General features: G+C 43.9%; 2 long non-coding RNA genes across 2 annotated transcripts in view; one reads left to right on the forward strand and one right to left on the reverse strand.

Annotated features, from left to right (window-relative positions):
* LOC309337460 overlaps positions 1-24,110 on the forward strand; it is a 180,823-nt gene that overhangs the window by 88,885 nt on the left and 67,828 nt on the right. The gene's annotated exons all lie outside the window — the stretch shown is intronic.
* On the reverse strand, positions 18,089-23,706 carry LOC309337383. Its single transcript, XR_014154238.1, has 3 exons — positions 23,511-23,706; positions 22,382-22,492; positions 18,089-19,813 (listed from the first exon to the last, which is right to left on the reverse strand). It is a non-coding gene; the product is annotated as an uncharacterized lncRNA (long non-coding RNA).

The raw sequence follows: 24,110 nt of genomic DNA on the forward strand, positions 1-24,110 counted from the left end.
CTAGCTGGCAGCTTGCTTATGCACAGCTCACCTGCATTACCAACTCCTGCCTTGTGTCCTTCACTTCCCATGGTCCTTTAATATTGCATCCATCTTAGACCATGTTCAAAGACATAGGACCCGGAAATCAAAGCAGGTGAGCCCATGTCATTAGTCTGCCTCCTCATAGATTTTTGTGGCTCCACAGAATTTGTTATAGATGCCAGTTTAACAAGTTATCAGTTGATTTGTGTGGTAATTTACCACCATCAGCTGAAGGGCAAGTTTTGCTACCACTGTTCCCAAGTGCATTGATTGCCTTTCCTCTGATTGGAATGAATGGCAACTCTTCACTTGCAGGGGAGTAGGTCAAGTGTTGCAGTTGAGAGAACTATGGGCAGAAGCTGAAACCTGTTCTCTGACTTTTGACTGCTATAGCCAATCTTGCTCTGGATAGGAAAACCTGGTAAAAACTAGTAGCCACAGGTCAGCTTCTGAAATCTGTACTCTGACTTTTGACTGCTATAGCCAGGATGCCCCTTGTTAGAAAACCCAATCTTGCTCTGGATAGGCAAACATGGTAATAACTACTGGCAACAGATCAGCTTCTGAAAAACAATAAGTTGCTTGGCTTGAGGAACCAGGTTCAGCATAGCCATTCTATAAAGTCAATAGGAACCTTATTAGCATCTCAGGGCACCTGATCCTGATGGGGTTGGTGGGTACCAGAAGCCTCTGGCAACATGCTGGGGTGTCTGAGGAACAACAAAGATGAGGCGAGTGGCTACCTTTCAGTATTGGGGGTAAAATGAGCTGATTGTTAGGATAAATCCCGATGGACTGAGGGAATAGCCAAATGTTGTACAGAATGTCCTGGACCTCTGTAGCCACCTGATAATATCTAACGTGGAAGGAACACTTGTTTCTGGTAACATCCTTGGGTCACTCGGATGGGCAGCAGAGAGTGAAGGTGATGGTTGTCTTGGGCCCTTTCAGGCATAAAGTGCTGGTTGTTAGGACAAAACCAAATGGGCTGAGAAATCAGCTGCATGCTGTACAGAATGTCACAGACCTCAACGGATGCCTGATGCTATCTTATGAGGGTTTTCTGTCCAGCTCCAGGTTTCAATTGTAATAGTACAATGTGCCGAGCTGGCAACTCTCAACCAGCCTGCAGAATAATAATAATAATAATAATAATAATAATAATAATAATAATACTTTATTATTATTATTTATACCTCACCCATCTGGCTGCCACTCTGGGCAGCTTCCAACAAAATATTAAAATACAGTAATGCATCAAACATTAAAAGCTTCCCTAAACAGGGCTGCCTTCAGATGTCTTCTAAAAGTCTGGTAGTTGGTGGGGGGCCTTCCACAGGGTGGGAGCCACATCCGAGAAGGCCCTCTGCCTGGTTCCCTGTAACTTGGCTTCTTGCAGTGACGGAACCACCAGAAGGCCCTTGGCACTGAACCTCAGTGTCCGGGCAGAACAATGGGGGGTTGAGATTCTCCTTCAGATATACTGGACTGAGGCCGTTTAGGGCTTTAAAGGTCAGCACCAACACTTTGAATTGTGCTCGGAAACGTACTGAGAGCCAATGTATGTCTTTCAAGACCAGTTGTGCTGGTCCCGGGGGCTAACCGAGAGACGAGGTCTGAGTCCAGTCTGAGGTCGATGGTTCAATATGAAGGCAGTCCATAGAAGTTGAAGCTGGGTGCAGGGCAGGGTGTCGGGTGAGGTCAGGAGCTCCGGCAGGGAAGCAGGTCAGGGATCAGGCTGGGGCGGACCCGATCCTCAGGTGACTCGCCTCTCCTGGCCTGGAGGCGAGTACTCTTCCTGTGGGAACTTAGTTCCCTCCGCCTCTCTGCCCTGAGCCTCTCCAGCTCAGGAGAGGCTGGAGGGCTACCAGACCCAGGCAACCTCAGCTTCCTCTGACTGGACTGAGAGTGGAGCATCTGCAGGCAATGGGTCCTCCATCCCCTCAGGAGCCAGAGCAGACTCAGCTGGTGCCTGCACCTGAGGATCCAGCACAGGTGAGGACCCTTCAGACTCATGCCCCAGCCCCAGCTCAGCTGGTTCTGGAGGCGGGGAATCCTGTGCAGGCTGGGAATCCTCAGGTTCAGCCTCCGAATCTGATTCCCAGGCCATCACACCAGTGTTATGTGGTTTCGGTGGCTGCTCCCAGTCACCAGTCAAGCTGCCGCATTCTGGATTAGTTGTAGTTTTTGGGTCACCTTCAAAGGTAGCCCCACATAGAGCACATTGCAGTAGTCCAAGCGAGAGATAACCAGAGCATGCACCACTCTGGCGAGGCAGTCTGCGGCAGGTAGCGTCTCAGCTTGCGTACCAGATGGAGCTAATAAACAGCTGCCATGGACACAGAATTGACCTGCGCCTCCATGGACAGCTGTGAGTCCAAAATGACTCCCAGGCTGCCTACCTGGTCCTTCAGGGACACAGTTACCCCATTCAGGGCTAGGGAGTCCTCCACACCCACCTGCCTCCTGTCCCCCCAAAACAGTACTTCTGTCTTGTCAGGATTCAACCTCAATCCATCCTGCAACTGCCTCCAGACACTCACACAGGACCTTCACTGGTTCTGAGTTGAAAGAGAGATAGAGCTAGGTATCATCCGCATATTGATGGACACCCACCCCAAACCCCAGCAGCTGCATGTAGATGTTGAAAAGCATGGGGGAGAGGACAGAACCCACAAGTGAGAGCCTAGGGGTCTGAACACTCATTCCCCACCACCACTTTCTGAACAATGCCCAGGAGGAAGGAGCGGAACCATTGTATGACAGTGCCTCCAGCTCCCAGCCCCTCTAGACGGTCCAGAAGGATATTGTGGTCGATGGTATCAAACGCCACTGAGAGATCCAGCAGAACTAGGAAACAGCTCTCACCTTTGTCCCTAGCCCACCAGAGATCATTGACCAGTGCGACCAAGGCAGTTTCAGTCCCATGATGAGGCCTGAATCCTGACTGGAAGGGATCCAAATGGTCTGCTTCTTCAAGGCGAGCCTGGAGTTCTTCAGCAACCACTCGCTCAATCACCTTGCCCAAGAATGGAAGATTTGAGACTAGGTGATTGTTTGCCATATTGGCCGTATCTAAATAAGTTTTTTTATGAAGCGGTTTGATAGCCGCCTCTTTTAGCGGGTCTGGGAAGGCTCACTCACAGAGAGAAGCATTCACCACCCCACGAAGCCCATCGCTCAGCCCTTCCCGGCTAGCTTTTATTAGCCAGGATAGACAAGGATCAAGGAGGCAGGTGGTTGGTTTCACTTGTCCAAGCAGCCTGTCCACATCCTCGGGGGTAACAGATTGGAATCGATCCCACGCAAATTGACTAGACAGGACTCTAGCACTCTCCTGCCCTGGCCCTGCTCCTATGGTGGAGTCTAACTCTTCCTGAATCTGAGGCACTTTATCTGCAAAAAAACTTTGCAAAATCATTGCAGGAGATCATGTGGCACGTACTGGGTCCTGATGAAACAGAATGGGTAACTGCTGGCCAGCCCATATTCCTGAATCGTTGTGTTAGCAGCTTTCATTTGTACAGCGTAATGAATGGTATGCACAGCCATGATTTTCTGCCAGTCTTCCATGAGTGATATATAAGTGATCCTTTAATTTTGCATGTATCTTCGACCTTGCTCAAAGACCTGGGACACTGTAATTGCCATTCCTGCCATCCTCCTTCATCCCCCGTCATGGAAGTTTATGGCTCTACAGTGTTGGCCATAGATCTCAGTGTAGCAAGCTATCAATGTGGCAAGGTATCTATTTAACATGTTTACCTGGCGGAGGGGGATTTTGTGTGTATGGGTGTTATGTACTGAGTTGAACAGGATCCAAAATGCAGCAGTCTGATTGGTCCTAGAACAATAGGATTCAGAATGCAGCAATCTGATTGTTCCTAGAACAATGCAGCAGTATGATTGGTCGGCAGGAGCCACCCAATCCAGCTCCAGATAGAAGTGAATCCATAACCTGATTGGCCTACAGGAGAATTCCAGAATTAGACAATCACGTGGGGCCCATTGTGTAAATAATGTATATAAAGCAGATACTTTGAGGGGACTTCCATTCCCTCTTCACCACTATGAGCTGAATAAAGAGCATGAAATCCACTCTCAACTTTGAGTATATTTCAATGTGTTACTCTTAGTATTAACTAATGAGACCTATAATGGAAGGAGTGTGTTTGCAAGGGTTTGGGATATGCAGGCCTCCTTCAGAGACAGTTTGGATGACAAACTATGCAGGCGCTGAGTGGATTTCTGTGCAACTATTTTGACCTTGCCCCAGACACTCCCACAGCTTGTAAATTGGACGAATTAAATGGAACCCTTTTTCCTCAAAAAGACTGCACCAGAATCCTCAGTAAAATGCTGTTTTACAATGAACCATAGAAACGAGTATTGTGTTGTGGGGGGGGGGGGGAGAACAAAAGAAAGAAATTTAGAGGGCTCCGTCTGCCACAACAGTAAGTTTTGGAATATCCCAATCACTCAGTCACCAGGAGGATACAACAGGAAACCAGTCCTCTCTCCAAATGCAAAAACTGAATTCACTGGAGGATGATCTGTTAGAGCCAGCAATTTATTTTCAAGGCTGGATCTAGACGCATCAAAAAAGCGTTTCAGGAAAACGTAAATTCATAAAGGGAAATCACGTTGGCAAAAAGATGGGATTCCACAGCACCATCTGGTGGCACGATGTTATAAAGTATATGAAGCATTTTTTCTTTACTAATGTAGCTGAACCCCAAGTTTCCACTGGATTCCCAAACTACGCTCTTTCTGTTCCCCTCAATGTCCAATAATGTATTTCAATGTAGAAAGAGTCCTGAATACTTGACTGGTTAATCCGTTCTCTACACTCTTTGCAAAAGGTTTGCTGTGCTGAGACGGTCACACCCATTTGTCCGTTGGCAGAAAAAGAAACAGGCAACAAATAGCGGTAGCAGCTTAACTTATGGTAAGGAAGATGTTGCTCATGTTTGAAGAATCAGGTTCAATGCAGCCATTGTATACGGCTGGGGAGCATCTCAGCTCACCTGATCCTGGTGGGTTTGGAAAGTGCATGAGGCTTTCGGCAATATGCTGGGGTATCTCTGAAATGCAAGGGGGATGAGGGCAGTGGTTCTCTTCGGCTATTTGGTGTACTGATATACTGATTGTTAGCCAAAATCCTAATGGGCGGAGGGACCAATGTTGAACACAGTGTCCTAGACCTCCATGCCCACCTGATACAGTGGTACTTCGGGTTACATACGCTTCAGGTTACATACGCTTCAGGTTACAGACTCCACTAACCCAGAAATAGTGCTTCAGGTTAAGAACTTTGCTTCAGGATGAGAACAGAAATTGTGCTCTGGCGGTGCGGCAGCAGCAGGAGGCCCCTTAGTTAAAGTGGTGCTTCAGGTTCAGAACAGTTTCAGGTTAAGTACGGACCTCCAGAAGGAATTAAGTACTTAACCTGAGGTACCACTGTACTACCTTATCTGAAAAGAATGCCTGTTCCTTCCAATTCACAAGACACTTATTATATGAGGCTGGGAGGAACCTTCTTGATTTTTGCCTGTGTTTGCATACATTTAGACACCATTTTGAAGCCAGATGACAGACTGGAAGCAAAATATAGACCACTAGTTCACTTGCAAACTTTATTGAAAGTAACCATTGAAGCATCTGATAAAACAATATTACAAGGTATTACTCTCACGTTATTTCTGCATGCAAAACTAGCAATCGTTTTAACTATTATTATCAAACTCTATTGTGATTGGCCACCTAGAACTCCCACCAGTCCACATTACTTAAAAGCTTTGCTACGTTCCAGTTACATTGCAATGTTCAGGAAAGAGAAAAGAGAACATTTGAGCTCTCCAATCAAGGAGGGGTTGGGAAGAACAGAGGGGTTCCATGAGCTCCAGGAAGAGATGAATTGAGAATCTGATGGACAGGACGCAGGAGACTCCAAATAGAAGTGGTTCCAGACTCCCCCCCCCCCAACCATCCTGACTGACTGTGTGGAATGAGATGTTCTAAGAACGTGGTTAAGAGCTGATAAATAATCAGGGTCCTGTCAGAATTAGGGCAGATGCCTGTTATGCCAAATGTACGATCCCTCTCTAGGAATGGGACTCATGATCATTCAGAGTTTGCAGAGAATCATGAGACTCAGACAGAGAACAGGCCAAGATAGAAAACTGTCCTATGACTTGAGGCAGATGGTTTTGCTCACGAGCATGGAGAGACCATCCAAGTTCACCCTCTTGTTTAATGAATCTCATCACCATCCGTAACACAAGCAAATGTTTTGGATAACCTTTTCTGTGGTTTGCCCAGTTCTAGCAAGGGAGGGGAACTCTGGCCTCTGGGCATAAGGAAGCATTCTGGTCTTCCCCATTTGGCACAAGAGGCTATTTCAGAAGACCCCCACCCCAGCCCACATCCACCCTACGCCTGACTTCATATGAGGTCAGGTGTGGGGAAGGGAAGAGTAGACAGTGTAAAACACCGCTTGGTAGGTGTCTATGAACTCATCAAGGAACATCCCATCCCACCCTCTTGCTGAAGTCAATGGCACACTTTTGTGGGGAGAAGTTACAGTGAAGGAATGCATAAAAGAGTGGACACAAATGGGTGGTCCTCTTCTCTGGAACAGGAAGGAGGAGCAATTTAGGGTGAAAGCATTCTGGGAAATGATCTATAATGAAATTAAGAAAGTCCTTAAATGGACATTTATTAAGAAACCAGAGGCTTTTCTCCTGGGCATGGTTGGCCAATTGGTGCCAAAGAAGGATAGGACTTTCTTTATGTATGCTACTACTGCAGCAAGAATTCTTCTGGCAAAGTATTGGAAGATGCAAGAACTACCTACTCTTGAAGAATGGCAGACAAAGGTGATTGACTTCATGGGACTGGCAGAGATGACCGGCAGAATTCGTGACCAGGGGAAAGAGGCAGTGGAAGAAGACTGGAAGAAATTTAAAATATATCTTAAAAACTGTTGTAAAATTGAGGAGGGTTAAGATGTCAAGGGGTAAGAAGCAGAGAACTACAGTTGTAATTAATAAATTTACGGGAATTTAATGAAGGGAACTAAATGGATAAATTGACTAAAGGGTTGCTAAAAAAATTTAAAATAAGGATGCAGCGAAAGGGAGGTAAGGGGAAGTCGATTGAAAGAAGTTACAAGAAAATAAGATTATGAATTTATTTATGTTTGATTTGTTTATGTTTGTTTGTATTTCGTGATGTGTTTATCTTTTAATTATGTGTTTTAAAAATTGAATTAAAATTATTATAATAAAAAAAAGGAAGGAGGAGCAATTTAGGAACAGAACAGTAAAATCAGTCAAAACATAAGTCAGTTTCACAGCACGAAATTTTCTTTTTAGTGGCACCTGGTACTTCCTTTCCTGGTACTTACTTTCACCAATTCACCAGTTTTAACTGGAGAGAGATAGAGAAGTATCTTTGTTGAGATTAACCAGTCAGTGAAGATAATTTTATTGTATTAGTTCAAAATCCATACCAAAAGAGAGGACAAAGGTTACTCCTCTTCCAACTATACTTTACATTTTGAACTCAATCTTGAAAAGTATACTTAAAACAGACATTTCAATTTATTTTGCTAAAGCTACTTAAGTGTCAACATTAAAAAAAAGTAGGTTAAAGCATATGCAAAATATATGTCTAAATAAAACAAACCCTTACATCTCAGAATCTCCACCATTGTTGTCAAGGATAAATCCCAAATATTTTCCCTTCAGACTGAAAAATAGGCCACTTTCCAAGTGACATGCAAGTTCCATGATGCAGAAACCTTACTTTTCCTGTCCCTCTCCAACATTTCATCTTCTTAAGCAAGGTCCCTCTACACCCTCCCAAACTGGCAGGTATGCCCCTCCCGGTGTTTCTGTATGCGGACGACGCAGTCCTACTCTCCTTTTCCTGCGTTGGCTTGAGGAAGCTTTTGAGATCACTTGCTGATTATTGTCAAGCGGAACAACTATCAATAAATTACTGCAAATCTAAAATTATGGTGTTTTCAAAAAAAAGAAGGAAACACAAATGGAGAATTAATGGTCAACCTATTGACCAGGTAGCAACTTTCAAATACCTGGGAATAACTTTTCAGGAAAGGATCTCGTGCCACCAACAGATGAAAAACGCCATTGCCAACGCAGAAAGGGCCAATAAAGCCCTTACAAGATTTTTTCACGGGAAAGGGGGTAAATACGTTCCGGCAGCCTCCCAGGTTTTTGCTGCAAAAATACTCCCACAACTCACTTATGGATCCCAGGTTTGCAGTTTTAAAAATTTTGCGCCTATGGAGGCATTTCAAGCAAAATTCTATCGGTGTTTATTGGGGATCCCTCCCTGTGTAACTAATATAGCTGTCCGCTTAGAAGTTGGACAACTACCCGTTAATGCGCGTTTGTGGATTCTAAAGATACACTACTGGTTAAAACTTATTTTTTCCCCGGCCGGTTTGGCTCCCTTAACACTCTTAGACACCTTTCATTCTACCTGGAAAGCTTTCCTGTTTGAAAAGATAAGAAGCTTGGGATTCTCCCTGCAGATCTTGATAGCGGCAGGATATGAGAGAGCCAGAAGTCAAGTGCTCCAGCGCATTAGGGACATAGAGCTGCAATGTCATATGGGCAAAATGGATAAACACGCCACAATTAGAGACTTTGGGAGAGGGTTCTCACCCGCAAACTATCTGGCTGATTTACAAATACCTAAGTACAGACACTCGGTTACCCTGGCCAGATTTAACGTTCTGCCCTCTGCCCTGCTGTTAGGCAGATATGAGGGCAAACCATATGAGTCACGTGTTTGCCCATGTGGCTCATCGGAAGTGGAAACAAGTTTGCATGTATTGCTGCACTGTAGTTATTACGAGGATCTACGCCTGACCTTTATTGCCCCAGTTCTACAAAAGCTTAAAAATGAACCAGAACTCCAATGTATGAGAGCCTTGGTAGAAGATAAGGTTCCTGAAATCACGATCAATGTTGCTAAATTCTGTGTAGCCGCTATCAGGCGCAGAAAACAAGAGCTTTCCAATGTCAACATGCAGGCGAAGGCAAATACTTAATTTTATTCATGCTGTCTAATTTTAAATTGTTGTTATGGCCTAATCTGTATTGAAATTGTCCTTTGTTTTTTCCGGTGTTATGTTTCGCTGACTAGCTGTACAAGTTAATCTGGTCTGTGACCGTTTAATAAAATTTGATTTGATTTGATCGAACTGTTGTAGTAAATTTATTACCGCATTGGCCTGAATATAAGCCTCATTTCCCCCCCAAATTCCAACAGTGAAAAGTTCAAGTACGGCTTATATCCGTGACTTTACACCACTGGCAAAGTGGTGCGGCTCCCCCCCCCCCAGGAAGCAGCCCGGAAGCGCGGGGCAATGGCGCACTGCTCGCCCACCGCTCCCAAGCCTTCCCCAAGTCACCAGAAAGAAGGTGGAAGGCCGCCAGCAAAGCGGTGTGGCTCCCCCCAGGAAGCAGCCTGAGTATTGTCTTTTTTCTCCCCCCCCTTCAATTCTAAAAGTGTGGTTTATTTGTGGGTGCGGCTTATATTCATGCCAATGCAGTACTCCCTAGAGAAACTTTGGGCTCTTCCATTTATTGAGCATTCATCCTGACTTGCTCAAGCTTAGATGATCAATGTGGAGGCCACGTATGTTTTACGACATCATGAATCTCCAATAAAAGGGGCAGCAAGACATTACAATATAGAAGTTGTTCCATTTTCGTGAAGTTTATTGCTCTACTATTGAGGAAATATGCCCGTTTGTTGTTTAGTCGTTTAGTCATGTCCGACACTTCCATACATCACTACCAGGAAAACCATGGCTTTAACTATATGGACCTTTGTTGGCAAGGTGATGTCTCTGCTTTTTAAGATGCTGTCTAGGTTTGCCATCGCCTTTCTCCCAAGGAGCAGGCATCTTTTAATTTCGTGACTGCTGTCACCATCTGCAGTGATCATGGAGCCCAAGAAAATAAAACCTCTCACTGCCTCCATTTCTTCCCCTTCCATTTGCCAGGAGGTGATTGGCCCAGTGGCGATGATCTTCGTTTTTTTGATGTTGAGCTTCAGACCATATTTTGCGCTCTCCTCTTTCACCCTCATTAAAAGGTTCTTTAATTCCTCCTCACTTTCTGCCATCAAGGTTGTGTCATCTGCATATCTGAGGTTGTTGATATTTCTTCCGGCAATCTTAATTCCGGCTTGGGATTCATCCAGCCTAGCCTTTCGCATGATGAATTCTGCATATAAGTTAAATAAGCAGGGAGACAATATACAGCCTTGCCGTACTCCTTTTCCAATTTTGAACCAATCAGTTGTTCCATATCCAGTTCTAACTGTAGCTTCTTCTTTTTTTTATAATATTTTTATTAAGTTTATAAAGTACAGAAAAAAGAAATAAAGACATAGAAAGAAAAATACAATAGAGAGATTACAAATTTCCATAATCCTTTTTTCCATCCATTGGACTTCCCCACATCCTCCAAACCCTGCATTCTCTGTAATACAAAATATCAGCAATTTGTTAACTTATTTCCAAACTTATTGTATCTTTCATTTTATCATGTTTCCTAATTTCAAAGCCGCTGCAATCCAAATCCTATATGTTTTAACTTAAACATAATAAAGTTATCTCATTATTCCACCTTTAACTTCTTGTACCTTAATTTCCATTTCATTAGTTTACCAATGCTGAAGCAAGAATTTCTAAAAAGAGCATTTTTTAACATTCATACAACTTGTAATGTTTTTTCAAATAGTCTTTAAATTTTTTCCAATCCTCCTCGATTGTTTCTTCTCCCAAGTCTCGGATTCTGCCAGTCATTTCAGCCAGTTCCATATAGTCCATCAACTGCGTCTGCCATTCCTCCAGCGTGGGTAAATCTTGTGTCTTCCAATGCTTAGCAATCAGGATCCTTGCTGCTGTGGTAGCATACATAAAAAAAGTTCTGTCTTTCTTAAGTACTCTCTGGTCCACAATGCCCAGAAGAAAGGCCTCCGGTTTCTTAGGTAAGGTATATCTAAGTACCTTTTTTAGTTCATTAACTGTAGCTTCTTGTCCCACATAGAGATTTCTCAGGAGACAGATGAGGTGATCAGGCACTCCCATTTCTTTAAGAACTTGCCATAGTTTGCTGTGGTCGACACAGTCAAAGGCTTTTGCATAGTCAATGGAGCAGAAGTAGATGTCTTTCTGGAACTCTCTAGCTTTCTCCATAATCCAGCGCATGTTCCAGTGAATGAAGATAATTTTATTGTATTAGTCCAATAATACAACATGAACGATGGGGGTGGAGATGCTCCTTCAGGTATACTGGACCGAGGCCATTTAGGGCTTTAAAGGTCAGCACCAACCCTTTGAATTGTGCTTGGAAGCGTACTGGGAACCAATGTAGGTCTTTCAGGACCAGTGTTATGCAGTTTCAGTGGCCACTCCCAGTCACTAGTCTGGCTGCCTCATTCTGGATTGGTTGTAGTTTCCGGGTCACCTTTAAAGGTAGCCCCACATAGAGCACATTGCTAGTCCAAGCGGGAGATAAGCAGAGCATGCACCACTCTGGCGAGGCAGTCCATGGGCAGGTAGGGTCTCAGCCTGCGTACCACATGGAGCCGTTAGACAGACACAGAATTGACCTGTGCCTCCATGGACAGCTGTGAGTCCAAAATGACTCCCATGCTGCGCACCTGGTCCTTCAGGGGCACACTTACCCATTCAGGACCAGGAGTCCTCCACACCCTTCCACCTCCTGTCCCTCCAAAACTGTACTTCTGTCTTGTCAGGATTCAGCCTCAATCTGTTAGCCGCCATCTATCCTCCAACTGCCTCCAGACACTTACACAACGACACAAGTATGGTACAAGGACTTTGTTTTCTACACTGAGGCCCACCATAAAAAAGGAGGAACGTTGACAGGAGAGTCTCCTTACCTGAAAAGGTTTCTACCATCATACAGAATGATGCCTCACATGTCATATCATTCGATACGCATGGCTCGCCAGGACCTTTCATGATGCATCTTCTGCATTTCACAGCATCTGTTGTAAGAGACAGTATTTCATTGGTGGAAGGACCAATTGATATTCAATGCCCTAACCCACCAAAATCCTATCAGCACACATAGCTGTCAGAAGAGACCCCAGAACAGAAATGGTATAATCTTTTTTCCCTTGGACAGTCAGACAAGATTTGCATCTCTGTGTAAATATTAAGAGATGGAAATTGTACGCAAATTTGTAGCACGCTCCTGTGGCCTGAGACTAGCAACACCTTCCGCCTAGACAGCTGGACCGATGGTACACTCTGAATCGAAGCAATCGTTGGGGGGCCACTAGGGGCGCATTGGAAGATGGCCGACAATACCATCTCTCTGACCCACACGGGGTAATTAAGAGGCTGTTATGGGAGTAGGCAGCCTCCCTTGTTGCTCCAAGGAAATGGGGAACACTGCCCTTGCCTGCTGTGGCCATAAATCACCCCCTAATTCGAAAGAAGGGGGTGAGGGCCCTAGGCAGAATGCCCCCATGTGGGCCTTGGCTCTCCTGGACGCTGTCTCTGATCGCGCACTAGCTGCAGCAATTTGGAATAATTAATTACAAAAGAAGCAAATGCACATATTGAAGAAGGGGAGTGAAGTCTGCTAATTTAAGTGACCTCTGCGAAAGAAGACAACGGGTCGGAGAAACAGGAATATTTTACGATGAAGATACACCAAAGGCTGGGTATGTTGACTACAGGACTGAATGGGGGGCACACCTTTTTTATTTTCCTTCTATGTGATTTACAAGAACCCCTCCTCATTAGAATCGTCGGTTGAACTGACTCAAGCAGGATGATTAAGGTCTGTGTGGAGATAAACTTTAACCAAAAGTATGCTTTATGGAGATTGAGAAGCAATAGGAGCTTTTGGAATGGCGCAGCAATTAATTCGGAGTCATCATCTTGCCAAAGGATTTATAGCCGAGAGGAAGAACGGACTTGTTTTCAGACTGCATTCCTGGTGAATCTCCTCAGAGGTTTTGAGAAAGGAGGCAGATTGGTGAAGATTAATGACGCTAAGACTGTTTTGATGTATGGAAGTGATATTACATGGAAAACGTCTGGATGGCTACTGGATAAAAAAATAATAATATCCACGCAGGATTACAAACTGTTCTAACCAGCTTGCGGAGACTGTCAGAGGTCACAAAGAGAAAGGAAAAATATATGAAAATAACAACAAGAGATGTGGAAAAACAATAAGAAAGGACTGGATAGTACTGTGAACATCATAAGGTTAGATTTGTGGACATTAAAACAGCAGTAAGAAGCAAGAAGTTGATTGGATCCCCTTCGGAACTTGAAATATGGGTACCCCCAACAAAAATTTAAAATTCGGCTGTGTAATTTGGAATTTATGTAATTTGGTTTGATTTGATGTGATTGGTCGGTTAATAAAAAATTATTCTTAAAAAAAAAAGAATTGAAGCAATCATCAGTCGGGTTTTCTGTGGATTGACGTTTGTTTGGATTCAGCCGAAAGTAGCGAGTTTTCCTGAAGAAAGTGGTGGGGGGAAATGGAAAACCCCTTGGCCCTTGCCTCAGAAGCACAGGGTGAGCAGCAGTGTGCATGAGCCCTAAATCTCTCCAACTATACACATGCAACAAGAGGTGGGTGATTTGATTCACTTCTACAAAAACAGGGAACTGCCTTGTCTATTTTCCCCATTATCAGGATATGCCACGATCTTCTCATTGAAACGTTCAACTGGAGATGGTAGGTAAGGGATTAACTTGGGGCTTTCTTCACGGAAGGCAAGAGCTCTAACACTGAAATATCACAACCCCACTGAAAGAGGCATATATTCCACTCTTGCCCCAAAGTACATCCCCTCCGGGTTGCTCCTGGATTCAACCTATGTAGAAGAGTGGCTTATTCTTGCTTCACCTGCTCAGGGACAGGAAGTGGGGACCATACTTACCTCCAGTCCTGAAGCAAAGCAGAACACAGAATGTAAGTAGCCAGACCTGAAGCAGACGTGGCTTTCGATTACCAAGAAACAAGCTCTGCTCCATTGGAATGCCTTTTGTATGGAGAGACAGCTTTGGAAGGCTAGCAGCTGAGAAACCGCAGGTTTCAAGGGCAGGCAGGAACACGCTGTTCAGTCTGAGGAGCAGGGTTCAAGATATCCATTATACAAGGCCAAAAGGAACCTTCTTGGCTTCTTGCCTCATCCTGGTGGCCTTGAAAGGTCGAAGGAGCCTTTGGCAATATCCTGAGTTGACAGTGAAGAATAGCAAGGATAAAGGCAGTGGTTGCCTTGGGCCATTTCAGGCACAAAGTGCTGGTTGTTAGGAAAAATCCAAATGGGCTGAGGGATCAGCTAAATGCTGCACAGAACGTCCCAGATCTCATCTTTTGTGGAAGAATTGCTTGCTCCTTTCATTGGGTTTCCTGTTCAGCTCTGGGTTTCAATTGTGACACGAAGACGTTCTGAGCAGCCAATTCTCAAATAGCCTGCATGCTGGCTTGATCATCCATATTGCTAAAAAGTTCTGTTAGAAGGAGCTCACTTTTTTATTCTGTTGCTGCTCACAGCAGTATGAAAGGTGTGCACAAGTATGTTTCTCTGTCCACCTTCCGTGAGTGATACATGGTGAAGGAATGATCACCGGGTGGGAAGCACACTTCCACCTGCCGGGTGTGGAGCACACTTCCACCCGCAGACAAAGCCACAGCTGTCTGAACATCATGCCCTCTATCTAACCTTTGCTCCCTTAGTGCTGTGCCCTGTCTGTGACCTTTGTCTCCTTCCTTCCAGTAGCACCTTAAAGACCAACTAAGTTAGTTCTAGGTATGAGCTTTCGTGTGCATGCACACTTCTTCAGATACACTGAAACAGAAGTCACCAGACCCTTCTATATAGTGAGAAGGTGGGGAGGGGTATTACTCAGAAGGGTGGTGGGAATGGGTGATTGGCAGATAGCTGTGATGAGCCTGTTGACGACTCTTAACGACTGCAATAGGTCTTACAGGAAAAGGCAAGGGGTGAGAAGGTGAAAAATGGCTTTGTCATGTATAATGAGATAAGAATCCAATGTCTTTGTTCAGACCAGGTCTCTCCATGGTTTTAAGTTTGGTAATAAGTTGCAATTCAGCAGCTTCTCTTTCCAGTCTATTTCTGAAATTCCTTTGTAATAGAACAGCTACTTTGAGATCTTGTATAGAATGTCCTGGGAGATTGAAGTGTTCTCCTACTGGTTTCTCTGTCTTGTGATTCCTGATGTCAGATTTATGTCCGTTTATCCTTTGGCGTAAGGTTTGGCCTGTTTGTCCAATATAGAGAGCTGAAGGACACTGTTGGCATTTGATGGCATACACAATGTTAGACGATGAGCAATTAAATAGTCCCGAGATGGTATGTGTGATGTTGTTGGGGCCAGTAATGGTGTTGTCCGGGTGTATGTGGCAGCAAAGTTGGCATCTGGGTTTATTGCAGGCTCTGGTGCCAGTGTCCATGTTAAGTCTGGTAGTAGCATTATTGTGGGTTAGGAATTGTTTAAGATTGGGTGGCTGTCTGTAGGCAATGAAAGGTCTTCCTCCCAGAGCTTGAGAAAGAGAACTGTCATTGTCCAGGAGAGGTTGTAGATCTCTGATGATGCGTTGTACTGTTTTAACTTGGGAGCTGTATGTGATGACTAGAGGTGTTCTGTTATTTTCTTTTTTCGGTCTGTCTTGCAGCAAGTTCTCTCTGGGTATCAGTCTGGCTCAAGGGCCATCGAGTCCAACCCCCTGCCAAGCAGGAAACACCATCAGAGCACTCCTGACATATGGTTGTCAAGCCTGTGCTTAAAGACCTCCAAAGGAGACTCCACCACACTCCTTGGCAGCAAATTCCACTGTCAAACAGCTCTTACTGTCAGGAAGTTCAAATTGCTAGGTTGGCAGGAGCTGGGACAGAGCAATGGGAGCTCACCCTGTCATGCAGATTTGAACCGCCGACCTTCTGATCAGCATCCCCAAGAGGTTTCGTGGTTTAGACCACAGCGCCACCCACGTGAAGCCTCTGTGAATATGCTGGGGTAGCACTGAAGAGCAACAAAGATGTGGGTAGTAGTTCCTTAAGATGTTAGGTGCATAATGTACTGATTTTTCAGACAAATCAAAATGGGCTACACAGAATGTCCCAGGCTTCTATGAGCACCTGATGGCAGAGTAGATTTTTCCACAGCCAATCAGGGCCTAGGGGCATATTTTCCCAGAACTAAAGGGTATATGTGAATCCTCCTTCTGCTACAATAATAAGTTTTTGCTGTTCCCAGTGATCCCATAACCAGAAAGAATAATAAAATTGCTTCTTAAAATTGTTAAATCACTTTATCTTGCCCAGGGAAATAAGTGTTCTTTGGGCTTAGGTGAATTTGTAGCTGGCTGATTGACTAACAGTAGTATCACCTAGTCCACACCTTACCATCTTCTCCACAAAACTATCACTGGGTCTTTGTGAAAAGGTTTACTGAAATCAAGGTACATTACACCCACAACATTCCCCTGATCCATGAAACTACAGAGGTGATGTCATCAGGAAGGGTGTGGCTTCTTGGACTGTGATCTCTGCTTCCTTGAAGAAGGATTTATGGCAAGAGATAGGCTGCACCTCACAAGAATGTGTTTGCTAAGAGCCTCACGAACTTGATCAGGAGAGCTTTAAACTTGATCCTAAGAAGGTTGGAAAGAACTTTACAGATGACAAAGAACAACTGGTGCTGGGTGCTGGTGCTTCATGGATACACAGGAAACAGAAACCTACTAAAGGGCAAGCAAGCAAAAGAAGGAAGCAGCTGGAGGGAATGACTAATGGTCTTAGTTGTCTCTATACTAATGCACAGAGTATGGGAAACAAGCAAGATAAATTGGAGCTTTTAATACAGGATGGCAAATATTACCTGGTAGGCATTACTGAAACCTATTGGGATGAGTCTCATGAGTGGAACATAGGAATTGAGAGATATAACCTGTTCAAAAGGAATAGACAATTAGCTGAGGGGAAGGGAGGTCTCAGGCTTAAATAGTCAAATGTTGTTGTTCTTGTTATTTAATAATGATGTTATGTTGGAAAAAATTGTAAAAACCAATATAATTGTTATAAAAAACAAAACAAAAGGAATAGACCAAACAGGAAGGGAGGAGTAGCAGCGTTATATGTTAAAAAATGTGCACACTGGAGCATGGAAAGCTGATTATGAGGATATGGGTAAAAATTGCAGGAGAGAGAAACAACAGTGACCTTACCATGGGTGTTTGCTATAGAATGCCAAGCAAGACTGAAGACTTGGATGATGCTTTCCTAGACCATATCACCAAACATTCAAAAAGAAGAGATGTAGTAGCTATGGGAGACTTCATCTTCCCCGATATCTGTTGGACCTCAAATGCTGCCAAGAATGTAAGGTCTGACAAATTCCTCCATTGCCTCCCTGACAATTTCATTGCCCAGAAAGTGGAAGAAGCAACAAGAGAATCACCTACCTTGGACCTGGTCCTCACCAACTGGGAGAAATCGATTGATGAAGTGGAAATACTGGGAAATTTGGGAGGAAATTGTCATGTCCTTCTGGGTTTCATGCAACAGAGCCGAGAGAATGCTGAATGTAGTTAGACATGCACTTAAGGAGTTTGTGGAAGGGATTTATCATCATCATTATCATCATCAAGGCAATAGTGCGCTGCCAGAGCATATTGGCCCCGATGGGTCCCTGGCATTTGCCCAAGTATTCTTCCAGGCATGCGCTGATTCTTTCCAACATGGCAGCAGAGATAGTCCAGACATGAGGAAGAGCAAAACACAGAGTGCAAACCGGCAGGTCAGAGCAAGTCTGGCCCCCCATCACTCAGACAGAAGACTTGCCCTATTTGAAAGTCCTTTGTGTACTGAGAAAATGGTATTAAAGGGAGCCAGCTGAGAGATAGCACACTTGCAAGACATCCCATGAAATCCCATGAAAAGGTTTTCTGGCCACCTCCATATTTCTTGGAGCCATATAGCATCCAATAGGAGCTGATACTTTTAACTGGGGAGAGGTGGAAGGTTGGCTGGTTAGTCAGTTGACTGAGGCCCTTTTATTTTGGAATCTGAGTGCAAAAACTTGGAGAAACATACTAACATGCTATGGCTATGTTAACGTTTCCAGATGCTGACTGGGCTCATGTGATTTGTGTTTGGGATTCTATTTGAAGACTGCCATATATGATGCAAGAGTGTTGTGCAGAATAGAGGATCTGCTTTGTTGTATTTTTGTCTGTGCTTGCCGGAAGCTGGAGGGAAAGCAGGAGAGGGAGAGGAAGTGCTGCTGAGCACAGAAGTCTGTTGCAAAGCATGGAATATGGCCCATACTTTTAAAATAGGCAGGAACAGAAAATATAAGGTACAGTGATTTCTTGTGTGATCAAGATACAAAACTTACACAGGAACCAAAATAGAACACAGACCACAAATTCATTTTTAAACTTTATTGAAGGAAAGCATTGTCGCGTAAGGTACAACAAATATTGCAAGCTATTATTCTCACGTTTTTTCTGCATGCAAAACTAGCAGTAATTTTAACTATCACTATTGAACTCTATCTTGATTGGCCACCTAGAACTCCCACCAGTCCAAACTACTTAAAAGCTTTGCTACGTTCCAATTACATGGCAATGTTCAGGAAAGTGAAAAGAGAATATTCAAGCTCTCCAACCAAGGAGGCATTGGGAAGAACAGAGGGGTTCTATGAGCTTCAGGAAGAGATGAATTGAGAATCCAAAGGACAGGCCCAAGCCCCTACCCCCTTCTGGGCAATGGACAGAAGCAACTCCATCACGGACCCCTTTAACTTCATACCCTATTTCTGGAGGGGAAGGCCAGGGTACAACCCCCCCCTCCAACCAAGGCTAAGGCTACCCAACGCCTAAACCACCAAAGTTGTGACAATTGCTACAGGGTAGGCAAAACCTCCAGGTCATAGCCAATTCCCCAGGTAGGCAAATTCCTACCCGGCACCAACAATACACCGACCTCCGCAGCCATTGCAAGGTCAATTCAATTTGCACATGCAAAATGGGTGGGTTGATCCAATGAAGAAATGCTGGACATTGGGGGCTGGCGTGGGCTGTTTTAAATCCCCCAGGAGTGGACCTGAGGGAATCCTGATTGTTCCCTCTCCACACCAGCCTGCAATTGGCCAATCTGGCAGGCTGATGAAGAGCAGGATTTCAAACCAGGAGCATGAGCCGAAGGGGGTACATAAAATGGGGTAAACGGATGTCTGGGGCTACACATTTAAGATGAGTGGGGAACAAATTTATTATTATTAGTGTTATTGTTATTTCCATTACTGTGAGTAGTGTACTAGTGGTTGCAGTGGTAGAATCACAGTCTCGGGGTGGGGTTTGTTGCTTTTCTGTGTTTGCTCTGTGTTTTTTCTGTGTTTTTTTCTGTGTTTTCTGTGTTTGCAGGAGGAAGACCAGGCATCCGTCAAAAGCAAAGGATATGAAATGTTCTAATATTATGTCTTTCAAAGGAGAAAGTGAAAGAGAAGGAGAAAGATTGGCTACCCACCCTTTACCATGAGGTTTCTGGATGGGTTTAAACAATACAAGAATACAACAGTAAAATCAGTCAAAACAGAAGTCGGTTTCACAGCAATGTACTTTAAGTTTATCTCCCTTTTTCGTTTCTGTTCCACAGAGCTTTTTATTCTCAGCTTTGCCACAGAATTTCATGATCTTCAAGTTTTGGTTTTGACCTGGCGAGAGAAAGAGAAGTGCTTATGCTGAGGCTATCTAGTGAGTGGAGTCCAAAGTGTTAGGATTCCTGCTCCATGTTTGCAGTCATGGGATTGTTTTCTATCACATGACGGTGTATGTTTTCATTCCACAGTGTGGGAAGTGACGGAGACAGGATATGTATGTTACTGTGTTTCCGTGATGTGGGACTATTGTCCTTTGGTCTTTCTCTTTTCTGTCTGATGAGAAAGAGGAAGGAGCTAAGTCAGAATGCTCCAAGTGTATTATCTGTAAATAAAAGTAGTTTAGCCAAAATGCTATGCTACTGAGTTTGTTAAGCAAACTGCTAACACCCTGCTGTTCCTAAGCGTGCTAATGCCACTTGGTATGGTGATGTTTGGGCTGGAGAAAGCTTTTGAAGCTCCAGACAGACCAGGAGGGAGAGAACATGCCAGTCGGGCCTGTGTCTCTACCAGGGTCCTACACATGAGTAGGACAATCCTAACACATAGTTCATACCAAAAGAAAGGACAAAGCTCACAGCACATTGATATAACTTCCATTTTAAGCTCCACTGACAAATGCATACCTAAAACTGATCCCCCCCCCCTTCTAAAATTACTAAAGTGTCAACATTAAAATAAAATAAAGCTAAAACATATGGAAAATACATGTCTAAATAAAACAAATCCTTAAATCTCAGAATCTCCACCACTGTTGTCTAGGATAAATCCCAAATACCTTTCCTTCAGACTGAAAAATAGGCTACTTTCCAAGTGACATGTCAGTTAGTTCCTTGAAGCAGAAACCTCACTTTTCCTGTCCCTCTCCAACATTTCATCTTCTTAAGCAAGGTCCCTCTACGTAATGTGGCTTAACGTAAGAATATAGCTGGCATTCAAGACTCTAATGTAGCAGCTCTTCCAGTTCTGCTGGAAGACTGTTGCACAGTCTGTCTTGCAGTGATATGTCCAGGAATCTCCCCAGCTGCAAAATTGAATCCATGTGTTCAAAATGGAGTTGGGGGGGAAAGCTTTCTAATGCTCCATTCGTTGGAAATGCCCAGTGTTTCTCATATGGCTGCTGCAACTTTGCACTTGTCAAGCAATGCCCAATATTTGACAAGGAAAGGACAGCTCTGTCAATTTGTTCATGAACCAATTTGGTAAAAGATGTTACTCCTTACATTACCAAGAGAATTCAGAGCCTGACCAGAAAATCAGAACTGCTGTAGTAAATTTATTATGTACAGTAATTTTATTATGAACTAGCAAAACTTTGGGCTCTTCCATTTATTGAGCATTAATCCTGATCTGCTCATGATTATTCTCATTCTCATTCTTATTCTTTATTAACTCTGCATACCACCCTTCATCCAAAGATCACTGAGTGCCTTACAATATAAAAACACAAACATACATACCATAATAGCAAATGAAAACAAAACAAAAAACCCCACATTTTTAAAGGCCATAGATTGTTTAATTAGCCAAAGGTCTGGGAGGAGGGGAATGTTTTTGCTTGGCATCTAAAGTTGTATAACAATGGTGCCAGGAGAGCCTCTCTGGCGAGAGCATTCCACAAATAGGGGGCCACCTCAGAAATAGATCGTTCTCGTATTGCCACCCTCCAGACTTCCTGCAGAGGAACCACACGGAGAAGCGCCTCAGAGGATGACTGCAGGGTCCAGGAGGTCAATACATATGGGGAGAGTCACGCAGCCATTTTGTCTCAGTTTTGTTTGCTACAACTCTCAGTTCATCCTCACAAAGGATGTAAGCCACGTTGTATGTTTGTAACCTGAAACTTAAAGCCTGCCTTCCAGGATGTGTACTGTGAAGAACTTGTGAGTAAAATTATTGTTATACTTTTAAAGTCAGACTTGTGAGTATTTATTGTATTTTAAGAGGGAGAAAAGGAGACACCAGAAATAATCCATCTGAGCAAACCACATTGGGTTAGTCAGTTTGTAGAGATTCAAAGGAATCTATCAACTAGCTTCTATGAGTACAGAAGGGGATTTGCTCTGCTACATCACTCACTAGCATGAGCAAAGGAAGGAAAATACTTAAGAAATATTTCCTTGCCAACTATCCTAAACATCCCCACACTGAATTCTGGACCAGCTGCATTTTCTTAATTGTCTTCAAAGGCAGCGCCACGTATAATGCACTGCAGTAGTCTAAACTAGCGGACACTGGAAGTGTCCCTATTTCCTAGGGACGTCCCTGATTTAGAGAAGCCGGTTTCTGATCTGATTCTGGAATGCCCCACTTTATCTTAGGATGTGCCTATTTTCATGTTGGAGGGTATGGAGGACTCCCAAGCAATCTGAAGGCAATCCTATATGGGGAAGGTTTTTTTAAAAAATAAATGTTTAATGTTTTATTATGTTTTTATGCATGTTGGAAGCTGCCCAGAGTGGCTGGGGCAACCCAGTAAGATGTGTGCGGTATAAATAGTATAATTACCATTGTGGAATGGGATATTCCCATTTTCATCGGAGAAATGAAGAGGTTACCAGAGCACAGAAGAGGCAAATCCTAGTCACATCATAAAAAAGAACATAGACAGAAAAGCCTCCTTACCTGACAATCTTTCTGTCATTACACAGAATGGCCCCTCACATGTCTTCGCCTTTGATCCACATGGCTTGTCATGACCTGTTGGCATGCATTTTCTGCATTTTACAGCATCTGCTGTAGGAGGCACAAAAATTTGTTTTACTGTTTATCCATGAAAGCATCACCTTCACCCATCGGTCACCAAATCCAGGGCTTCATTAGGAGGTAGACAAGGAATGTGAAGCCCGGGGACTCCTACCACTTCCCTCATTTATATTAATTTTCTTTCCTGGATGTACTGCAAAGCATAGTACCAAGCGAAACCCCTTTCTTTAATTTGGGATGGGACCAAAAGATTTTCAATATCCCAACCCACCAAAATGCTGTGGGCACACATAGCTGTCAGAATAGATCCTAGAGCATTAGGATTCTTTTCCCCATGGAAAGTCGGACAAAATTTACACCTCTGTGGATGAGAAAACTCTATGCAGATTCATAGCATGCTCCTGTGCCCTTAATCTAGCAACACATTCCACCCAGACAAGGGAATCCTCTTTTTTCCAAAGATGGCGATCCTAGAAGAAAAGCTTTCTCCCTCAATGGTAGCTTAACTCTGTCGGGCAATGAGCTCTAAGCTCACCCCTATTTATCTACTTGCACTGGTGTGTTTTTAAACTGCTAGGTTGGCAGCACCTGGGACAGAGCAATGGGAGCTCAACCCACCACAAGGATTTAAACCGCCAACCTTCCAATCGGCAAACCTAAGATGCTCAGTGGTTTAGACCACAACACCACCACTACACATATACCAGGCGTTGGGCAGCCTGATTAACTCCTACATACATACAGAGCTGCCTTCCAGCATTTCAAGCTACCTGTCCATTTTGCCCCATTATTGTTCCCAGAGTCTCAGGATGTCCCACCCTCTTTTCCTGAAACCTTCAGACTGGAGATGCTAATGGATTAACCTGGGGCTTTCTGCATGAAAGCATGTACCATAACACTAACATTATTGCAAACTTATGGCAGAAGGCATTTCCTCCCTACCACCCCAAAGTATATCTCTCCTGCTACTAATAGAGTCAACCTATCTAAAACAGTGGCTTATTCTTCTTCCACCTCTTCTGGGATGGGGGATGGAGGCAATACTTACCTCCAGTCCTGAGGCAAAGCAGAACACAAAATGTCAGTAGCCAGACCTGAAGCAGACATGGCCTTCGATTACCAAGAAACAAGCTCTGCTCCATTGGAATGCCTTTTGTATGGAGAGACAGCTTTCAAAGGCTAGCAGCTGAGGAACTGCAGGTTTCCAGGGCAGGCAGGAACACGCTGCTCGATTTCAGGAGCCGGGTTCAAGACATCCATTATATAAGTCTGGGAGGAACCCTCTTGGCTTCCTGCTTCATCCTGGTGACCTTGAAAGGTCCAAGAAGCCTCTGGCAATATGCTTGGGTCACTCGGATGGGCAGCAGAGAGTGAAGGCGATGGTTGTCTTGGGCCTTTTCAGGCATAAAGTGCTGATGGTGGAAGAAGATTGGAAGAAATTTAAAATCTATCTACACAAGCACTGTAAAATTATTGAATGTTAATGACGTTGGAATGAAACGAAGTGGTTCTAGTAATAAGGCAAAATAAGAATATGTAAGAATGGATTGATATTAGACGAAAATTTGAAGTTATAATATGTGAGGATAAACAATTAAGGGTAAACTAAGAGGGTATGGATTTGCTGAACAAATTTTTAAGTGGAATA

This window comes from Podarcis erhardii (assembly GCF_964252035.2).
Source record: "Podarcis erhardii genome assembly, chromosome: 2".
Lineage (NCBI taxonomy): Eukaryota > Metazoa > Chordata > Lepidosauria > Squamata > Lacertidae > Podarcis > Podarcis erhardii.